Here is a 10,917-nt window from a genome sequence, read left to right on the forward strand (position 1 = left end):
CCTCCGTGAAGCCAGGTTGGGGGCAACTCTAGCCTCAAGAAATGGAATGTGATGCTTTGAGTCATACTTACATTGTTCATGATCATTCTTAACCACTTTAATTTCTTCTACGGCCAGAGTCACTTTTGCAGGCACCAACAATCTAAGCTAATACGCATCTCAGTGAATACCAAATAATGTGAGCTCTGGTCTGGAGTCAGGCTTTCCCGTGATAATTTCCTCTCTGCCGAAGCCCATCATGGCTCCACATTGCTCTGACGTCTGGTACAATGCACCATCATATCCAGTGCCTGTTGTGATCACTTATGATGTCCTGGCCCCATGCCCTCTGCTTTCAGATCCCCTGTGGAGGATGGAGGGCATGTGAACAGAAGCCAGATCTCTTTGGTTAGTTTTGGTTGAGCTTTATGGAGTTATAACACTGAGAGTGGTGCTTTCATTAAGGGGAAAATGGTTTACTGTCCTAACTAGAAATGGTGTCTTCTCCTATGGAATTGTAGTTGGAATGAACAGAGTAAACATGAACAGAAAAGCAGGCACCAGGCTCTCCTTCTTTGTTTTATGTTTCTGAGTAAGTGCTGTTGCCCCCCAGCCTCAGTTTCCCCGTTACTATGGGAACTGTAGTCAATCTGCCCACCCTGTCTCCTGCAAATGAGTTGGATTAGTCTTCAACGCCCTGAGCCCTCCAATGGCCAGCACTGTAAATTTAAGTTAATTTAAAGTAAATTTAAGTTATAATTGCTGGTATTACTCAGACAAGGAGAAGAAATGTTTCCAGTTCTGGGAAGAGCAGGGCTCACAGCTGTAGCTGAATACGAGACGAGGGAGGATGACAAACCACAGATGGGCCCGGCTCTTGGGTGCTCCAGAGGAAACCTGGGCAGAAAATGGCAGCCCTAGTCAGTTAACTGTTTCAGTGTAACATGAAGAGATGTTACCTGGATTTCCACACCAGCTGAGCTCCTGAATAATAATATTTTAAGCAACACAGAACATAAAACAAACAGATTCACTTAGCATCTGGGGAGCCAATTGCACCCAGGCTTGCCCAAACTGGCCTTTCTCATTGCAGGGTGTGGGAGAACACAGGGCTTTGTGGGTCCCTGGGGGCCTGCCAGGCCTGGAGCTGTTGCTCAGCTGTGGGAGGCACGCCAGTTCTCAGGTCTGCTAATGAGTGGTGTGGTGTCTGGCAAGGGCCTGGCCTGTGAGTGAGTGTGACTAATCATGAATCTTTTCAATAACGCTGACGGTTCATTCTCTGCTCTCTCCTTCGCCTGCTCTCTGTGCCGGAGCTGGCTGAAATAGGAGCAAATTAGCCTCATTCTGGAAAAGGCAGGGCATGATAAAGGACCCCCTAAAAGGTTTCCAGTGCTCCGTGCCTGGATGTTTTGTAGCCAGGGTAATTATCTGACTTGGGTGGCTTGACAGGATATTTTTGTCGTTGTTGTTTCTTCTCCTCAATAGCGGGCAGTGTCTAAAGACAGTGCCCTGTGTCTGTTCTGTGAGCTAGTTAACAAATAGAGGTTTGACACCAGCAAAGACAGGATCATTATTATCCTGCATATGCTCCAGCCCCAATGGACGACCCTCCCATTTCCTGTCCAAAGGGTACATTTTATCAAATTATGTTTCTGTCCCCACATGGAAATGTGGTAGACCTTAAAAGCCCGGACTCCTTAATTGGGGGTGGGAGCCAAAGAGGAGATGAAGCTTTCCTCAGGTTCCTCTGTTTCCCTGCCACCCACTTGGCTGCTTGATAAGTTCACTGTGCTCCTAACACTGGAGCCGAGCTGTGTGTTCTGTCACGGGGAAGGTGTGTAAGTGTGTGTTTGTGCGTATGTGTGTGTGTGTGTGTATCTCAGGAAAGTTAGGAATGTTATCTGTTGATTAGTGGACTGGAAGAATTTCACGCTGGAAGGCAGGCTTTGCTGATGTTGGACTAAAACGTTTAGAAAGGAGTAGTCATTGTCCAATGGATGTGGTACTGTCATCATGAACTAGACCTCTGAGAATGACTCAAATATAATTTCTTCATAACAGAGCCAAAGCATTTGAATTTCGAGAGACATGAGCTAGTCAAATGGGAGGAGATGTGCATCAAGAGCTGGAAAACTAAGGCAGAGTGTAACATCCCTTATTCCCTAAAATAAACATATTGTCTGGCACTTTTCACCCTTTAGTATGTAGGCCTGTTTCTTCTCTCCTTCTCAGCCTGGTGGGACTACTACTAACTTTTAAGGAGCTCCAAAATGCTAACTAGAGAGATTCAAGCTGTATTTTCCAAATTAAAAATTGAGACATGTGTTCCAACATGTGTCAGAGTATTTTCAGGAATGTTAAGTGAAAGTATTTAAAATTAGAGCTTTCTTTGAACATTCTGACCACAGAACTCTCTTTCCATTTCTGAGTGCCTGGTATGCATAAGGTGTCGTGGATTGCAGTCTCAGGTGGGAGTTGGAACTGGTGACAGCAGGTCCGGTCTGCCTTCCACCATGTTGTGTATGATACACGCAGTGCCTCAAGAGCCAGGACATTCCTCACAAACATCCAAATTTCCAACTTCTCTTTAAAAATCCTAAAATCTGGCAACATTGACTTCATAGACCAGCGTGGAACTGAACGTCTGCTGCCTTTTATAAATTGTTTTATTTTTATTTTTTTCAAATTTATTTATTTGACAGAGAGAGACACAGCGAGAGAGGGAACACAAGCAGGGAGAGTGGGAGAGGGAGAAGCAGGCTCCCCGCTGAGCAGGGAGCCCGATGTGGGGCTCGATCCCAGGACCCTGGGATCATGACCTGAGCCGAAGGCAGACGCCCAACCGACTGAGCCACCCAGGAGCCCCCGTCTACTGCCTTTTTACAGAATACTTTGTCACACTCCTCACTCTTCTTCATTGCTTCACATTTAGCTTCCTTTTCCTACTTATGTGATCTTCCTGCCTCCCCAGACATTTGGATTTGTGCTTGCTGATTCGGTCACCCAACACGCTGGTGGTCAAGGCTCCTGTCTGCTCACCATCAGACAAGGGACAGAGCTTCTTGACTCCTGACAAGTCATGTCCTGCCTCAGAGGGCTGGTCCTCAGCATGATGTTGGTCAAAATGTGACATTATTTACCTGAGGGGTTGGGAACCCCAATGCCTGTGGTATGTTCCAGTTTTGCTTCTTTGATCAGAGAAGATCCCCAAAGAGGGAATCATCAACGGATGATCTGGGTCATTCCTTGATGATATAAAATACGAGACACAAACATCTCGTATGTGTTGTTTGTTCTATGGTTGTTCATCACATTTGGAGTCAGTTGTGTAACCACAATAATCATTTTTAGAATAGATGGTTGGGTCTGGGAGTAGGACTGGGGGATAGGAAAATTATTTGGCCTCCAGATAATATACTGATTAGTTACGGGACTTCTTATAGTGTTTTGAGCTGGTTCAGTAGGGAATGAACAGTGATGGGTATGTACAAGTTTAGAATTCAGAATGGTGTAAGTTCATTCCAAAGTGTGTATGGGAGTATATATGTGAATGTGTGTGTGTGCTCATCTTCGATAATTCTTAAATCTTCTGTTCGCCTGAGAACAATATTATGAACTGTCTCTATCATTTTATGAAAAAACATAACTCACAGATATGTATTTTTAACAAAATTCTACTGGAAGATGAAAAAGCTATTAACATGTATCCAGGAAGATAAATTAGTATTTGTGAAAATCATGGTGTCATTTATGACACCTGTCGACTAGTAGTAGGCCAGTAGGGGAAAAATAATCTTTCATTCATTCCCTCATCAGCAGATATTACTAAACACCCACTCTGGGTTGAACCACATAAAAGTGCCAACATTTGAGTTTTTAATCTATGAAAGCAGAAATCTCATGGGGTTCAACATGCCATGTGCTAGGTGTTATGTTGAGTACTGGGGATACAAGAAAAAGAAACAGGAAGAACGGACATGCAAACAGCAGTACAATCAAGGGTCCTAAGTGCAGTGATGGGAAAGTGTAGATAGGCTTGTGAGGACCTAGGGAAGGCGGAAGTCGGTGGGGGGGCAGGGGAGGTCTTTTGTGGTGAACATGGTATTCTCGGTAGACGATGCAATCTTCTTTTTAAAATTATTATTAGTAGTAGCTAATATAAACTGGGGATTACTATTACAGTTCCCTGTTAAGGATTTTACATTTATCTCATGTTATCCTCACAGAACCATATGAAGTAGGTATCATTACAATTCCCATATTTCAGAAGAGGAAACTGAAGAACAGAGAGGTTAAGGACTATATCCAAATTGCACAGCTGGTAAATGTTGGAGCTGGGATCCACGCCGTGACCGTGTAAACACAACATTGCTCTGATTGTGAATAAATAGCAGGAACAAGAGCAAAGACTTTTGACTTTTCATGTCAAATTCTTCTAGAGATCCATAGCCCTCTCAGGTTCAATCCCCAAGAGGCAGTTTTCAGGCCCCAGTGTAGACCGCTTGGCGTTGAAGTGAATAGGAGCACACTCACATTCATGCACACATGCACACGTGTGCTCACAGGCACACTTTGGAGTGGAATTAGCCCATTCTGAGTCCTGAACTTGTTACATACTCAAGAACACAACACAGAGGCAGTAAAATGTGTTGGTTTCTCAAGTGAGTTTCCTATTAATGACATGGAATGAGAATGTTGCCATGATGCACATTCCAGGGATATTATGTGAAGGAACAGCTACCGTTTGTACAGTGATTGATTCTATTTGGAGGAATTTGAAATGGTCATTATTCATTGGCATAGCCTCGGGGAACATCAGGGGAATTTAAAAAAAAAAAGAAAATTGTTAAGTTAGAGCCCTTGAGCACCATTTTATCATGAGCACGATGAGATTTGGTTTCCTGGGTGTCCTCAGGGCTCTTTATGCAACAAGCCCCTGGCTCTGTCCTTTCCAGAAAGAGTCCAGGAGCCACTCTTGCAATGTGGCCTCCCTCCTGACCTCCGCAGGGCACTGACAGCCGGGGCTTGGGTGGAAAAGAGGCATCGATGCTGAAGGGAAAACAGTGAGGGAGAGCACACCCTCAGGAGACTGTGTCCATTGCCTCTTTCTCCTTCCACTTCCTGCGTTCCCGAAGTCAGCCCTTGGCAGCAGTAGCCTCTGTAAGAAGAAAAGACTCAAACTCTAACGGATTGGCAGGTGATTCAGAAGAGAGATGTTCTACTCCTTCCACCATGTGAGGATAGAAGGCTTCAATCAGAAGACGGTCCTCACCCAAACATACTGGCAACCTGATCTTGGACTTCCAGCCTCCTGAGCTCCAAAACTGTGAGAAATAAATTTCTCTTGTTTACAAGCAAAAAAAAAAAAAAAAAAGTTATAGGGAAAATGTCAAAGAGAAAATGTGAAGAACCAAAAAATGGGGAAGGAGTCATGAAAAGAGGCTTCTCGTCAGTTACTGTTAGTGAAAGGAAAAGAACAGCCCTGAGTGGGGAAGGGTCCCCCCCCCCCCGTGGCTGATATACCACGACCTGCCACGTCAATTACGCCAGCGCTAACTGTGATAACAGGCAAGACCCCAGATCGCCCTGGTTTACCACAAAGTTTATTTTTTGCTTAAACATCCGTCTAAGGTGAGTCCTTTGCCAACAACCTTCTGCACAGTGGTTCAGGGAACCCGGCTCTTTCTATATTGTGGTGTCATCCCCCGGTGCCTCAGATCCTGCAGCTCCAACCAGAGGATGGAGGGCGACAGAGAGCTTGGAAGATCACAGGCAGGTTTCCGAGGGCCTGAGTATCACACAGCACTCCTGCCTACATTCCTGACCTGGAGCTGAGCCAGCGTGGACCCGCATAGAAACCAGGGCAGCCACTTCCCGGCCATGACTCTGCACTTTGGAAGGGAAGCCTGACTCGGTAGGTCGCTGGTGTCTCTACAACACCTGCACACATATCACAATATAACGAACGAACTTCAGAAGGTTGTTTCAGAGGGTCCCACTCTCCAATCACTCACCCATTTCAAGGAACTACTAACGAGCCGGGCAATTTACAGCAGGACCCTACTTTATCCCGAGGGTCGAACCACCGAGAAGATAACCTGTGAGTTCACTGTTATTTGTGATATAAATTATATTTATTATGAATACCACTCTTTTTATGCTGCTCTAATTTTGAAACATTTTCTGTTAGGTTCCAGGTCCCTAGAAATATTACTGTATTAACCGCTTTCAGAATGAGCATTTTTAAATGGTAAATGGAAGTTTGTCAGGATACTTTATTATGGTATCATAGACACTTCCTGTGGTTTATGTATATTGTAGAAACGGTACAAAGATAGCTAGACCCGTGTCTGTCTATGTGGTGTCTGTATTTTGAAGACACTTGTAGTTAAAAAGGATTTGCATTTAATGAATCTTTAAATGATTTCCTTTGTCACTTAGGGTATCATTGTGATAACTTGCCCAGTAGTTCTTGTTAAGCAGGAGACGAAGTCCTCAGACACAGCATAGAGGGAGCAATCTTCTGTCTGCCTGGCATGGGTTCATATGTGGTCAGGAGGGGTGCTCTCTAAGCAGAGAGTGGGAGCAGGGGATTACCAATTCTTTACAGTTCCAAAGGGTGAGGGGCCTTTCCCCATCTTATCCTTTCTGAGAATTTCAGTTCTGAACACAGGAACAGCTGAAACTGAGTGTATAAGGGAGAAAAGTGATAATTTACAGTCCAGTGTAAGATACTTATTTGAAACTGGATTAAAATATGTCTATATCATATCTACATACTTCTATGTATCAGTCTATCTGTATCTACCTTGTGTATGTTCTGTTATTATTCCCACCAAGTATGTCTTATCCTTGTGATACACTTCTTCATGTCAGGGATTGTTTCTTTTTTCATTCTTATAACCAAGTGCACACACACGCGCACACACGTACACACACACACACACACGACCCAGCTTGAAAAAGCAGTCCATGACTTTAAGTTGCTTTTGATGTTTTCTTATTGAAGAAACAAGATAGAGTGGCAAAATAAAAACATTACAATTCAAAATAATGTATCAGAATCAAGTAATACTGTAAGTGATATGAGAGGGCAAACATTTGAGGCAGCCATTTGGAGTAAGGTGGGGGAGGGTAAAGGGTATGCTCCAAGTTCCAAGTTAAGTTATCCTACATTAAACGGCTATTCTGGAAGCCACACTCAGTACTTCTTTTTACACCAGACTTGTCAGAACCTAGTTACAGGTCCATACCTACATGCAAGGGAAGCTGGGAAGCATAAATTTCGGTTGGGTGTTTTGTGACTGGGACAAAATTGGATTATTTTTAGTAGGGAAGAAGGGGAGAATGGGCTTTAGATAGGCAATTCACAGTCTCTAGTAGAACAAAGTTATGCTCTGGGGCCATCTTTGGGAATGGAGTCCTAGAACAAAATGAAATCAGTTATAGAAAAAAATGCTAAACTATGTTTTCCCCAATCTGAGTTGTATTACGGAAATTTCAACTGTGCTATGAGTTTTTGCTACAACTGACGATCCATACTCTTGTGGTGATGGTGGTTAGTTGGAAATATCACATCAGCAAGCAGAGGGAGAAAACGCATAGTGTCAAGGGAAGATAAAACCTAAGGACGATCTTCTTTTTACTGAAACACACGAGAGCTTTGCCACAGCATAAATGATGATGATGGAAATGTCTACAACAGCAACCAGGGCTCACAAGTACCACCAGACATCCCAATGCTTGGAAGGGCTTTGGGACATTACATACATGGATTAGGAATTGCCAACTTGAGGGGGTAAAAAAAATGCACCCTTCTTGACCCCTCTCTACCAGAAGAGGTCCCTCCGCATACCTGGGGAAGAGGATGAATGGGTCAAGTTAAGCTCAATCACAGAGCAGTGTGAACTAAGGAAGCTCTTCAAACTGTCCAGGGAATGTTATCAAAGTATTTCAATTAGGCCAATGACCTAGAACAGCCTGACATGAGAAAGATTTGGTATCTCTCCTCTCTCCCAGGTCTTTCTCCTTTTGCCCAGCCATGGGGAGTGAGTGAGTTCACTGCCTGAGCAGAATTAGGTCAGACCAGAGCTGAATATCAAGCTGACAGAAAGGAGTTTGGTGCCAACATTGAATAAATGAGAAGTGAAAAGAAAGTCTCACTCTGAATCCAAATATGGGAATTTCGAAGGGAAAAGGCTAATATTAGGCTACTTAAGAATGAATACGAAAAGACACATTTATTATCAGAGAATCAAAGATTTTCCATCCATGTCAGTATTTTATTGTAAAGAAGCCACATTTTTATGTTGATAAGTGTTTAAAATACTCGAGCTTTAGCTGTTAGGATAAAAACTCTTCATTTGTTTTTTGGAATGTTTTGAAAAAATGTACACATTACAGCTCTTCAAATACATACCGTGACATACATTATTATTGCAGGACTATTTCTTAAGAATTTTCTAACTACCATCTTCCACTCTAGAACCAAAAGAGCAACTCTCCGCCATAAAGGGGACAGCTTCTGACAGTCTTGCCTCCACATAGAAATGACAATCTTATTAATGATGCTAAGTTTATGTTGTAAATATATTATCACCACTCTCACACCAACTGCTTATGTTAAAAAATAATTACTAATTAGTTCCAGCAAGTGCATTATAAAAAGGTAGCTAATTTTAACTATTTTTCTTCTCCCTATTTTAGAAAAAAAAAATGAGTGATTTGGAGAAAGCAATCTGTTACCTGGAGGAATTTAGAATTTTTTAATGATCTTTGATCAGAGTTTTTAAGGATCTCATGAGAATGGTGGGTCAGGTAAGAAGTGAGTAGCAGCCTCCAGCTTGTATCCTTCTCCCCCAGATTTAAGGATAAAAGGAAGCCTATTAAACTGACTTCATCTTTGTTTCTAATTTATCTCTCGGATGCCTTATAAGATGTGGTCTGGATACCCAACCTACTCTCTGTGACACAGGCTAATACTCTTCTAGGTCTCTTCCTTTCTTCCCGCCAGGATTCCTGCAGTTCAGCCTCATAGAGTTGTCTGGTACCTGTTACCCCTCTCCTTGCTCTCTTTAGATACACCCTCCCCTCCCCCGCCGATTCTGCCACCTCCCTATTCAGCCTAGACCTCAAGAAGGAATTTTATAAACCAGTCTCTCCCCAGACCTTGTCTTCCTTGTCCGTCTTGTCCTTGGCCCCTTTCCAGCAAAACTCAAATCCAGACTCAATCAACCATCCATTTTCTCTACTTTTAACCAGGGACGCCAGGTTAAAGTATGGAAGAAAAGTATACATTTCTGGGTTTTGGTTCTACTACAGATCTGTGTTCTCTAATAGCTGTTTCCTTAATCCTAGCCCAGAAATCCTGTCCATTCCCCAAGAGCTTGTATTTCTCATTGCGGTGGGGCTGAACCTGACAGTTCGCCATTCCCAGCTGTAGTCTGGCTCAGCCCAAAGTGCTGCCTAGACACGGTTCTTGCCCAGCTCGACAGCACCTTCTCTTTGCGGAGTCTGTATTAAATGGCCACGAGTGAGGATCCTGGCCTGGACAACTGGGGCTCATATCTTGACTCTGCTGTGTATGGGCTGAGTCATTTTGGCAAGTTTCTTCACTCTGTGAAGCCTCCATCTTTCCTCTACAAAACGGATACAGAAAGGGAAGAATTAAAAGAATTAAGTGAATGTTACGGATATAACTTTTTAAAAAAGATTTTATTTATTTATTTGAGAGAGAGGGATAGAGATAGCGAGAGAGAACATGAGCAGGGAGGAGAGGGAAAGGCAGACTTCCCTCCAAGCAGGGAGCCCGATGCGGGGCTCGATCCCAGGACCCCGGGATCAAGACCTGAGCCGAAGGCAGACGCCCAAGCGACTGAGCCACCCAGGCGCCCCTGAATATAACTTTAAACTGCACTTCCATCATCTTTATTTTTTATTTGGAGTAGTCCACTTACTAAATACTAAATTTAATTCCTGGTATACTGAGTTTAAATTTTCCATCTTAGTATTTGTTTTCTATTTGTCCCACCTGTTCTCCTTTCCCCTTTGCCCCCTACTTGTTTCTTGCCCTCTTTTGGATTAATCAAGTATTTTTTTATTAGTATTTTTTTATTATTATAATTTTGCCTATCATCGTGATGAATATTACTTTTGTTTGGGTTAGGATACTATTGAGTTGTGGGATTAAGGATTTGTTTCAGGGAAATTGGCAAGGATGAAATTCTTGATCTGAGCAGCATGCTATTATTCTTTTATTTATTGATCACCGACTCTATAACACATCCTGTTCAAGGCTCTGGGAATCGAGTAGGGAATAAAAACAGACAAATGCTCTGCCCTCATGCAGTTTACTTATTTTTTAATTTTATTTTATTATGTTATGTTAGTCACCATACAATACATCATTAGTTTTTGATGTGGTGATCCACGATCCGTTGTTTTCATATAACACCCAGTGCTCCATGCAGTACGTGCCCTCCTCAATACCCACCACCAGGTTAACCCATCCTCCCACCCCCACCCCTCTAGAACCCTCAGTTTGTTTCTCAGAGTCCATAGTCTCTCATGGCTCATCTCTCCCTCCAATTTCCGCCCCCCCTTCATTTTTCCCTTCCTTCTCCTAATGTCCTCCATGCTATTCCTTATGTTCCACAAATAAGTGAAACCATATGATAATTGACTTTCTCTGCTTGACTTATTTCACTTAGCATAATCTCCTCCAGTCCCATCCATGTTGATGTAAAAGTTGAGTATTCATCCTTTCTGATGGCTGAGTAATATTCCATTGAATATATGGACCATATCTTCTTTATCCACTCATCTGTTGAAGGGCATCTCGGCTCTTTCCACAGTTTGGCTATTGCAGACATTGCTGCTATGAACATTGGGTTGCATATGGCCCTTCTTTTCACTACATCTGTGTCTTTGGGATAAATA

Source organism: Neomonachus schauinslandi, chromosome 3 (genome assembly GCF_002201575.2).
Source record: "Neomonachus schauinslandi chromosome 3, ASM220157v2, whole genome shotgun sequence".
Classification (NCBI taxonomy): Eukaryota; Metazoa; Chordata; class Mammalia; order Carnivora; family Phocidae; genus Neomonachus; species Neomonachus schauinslandi.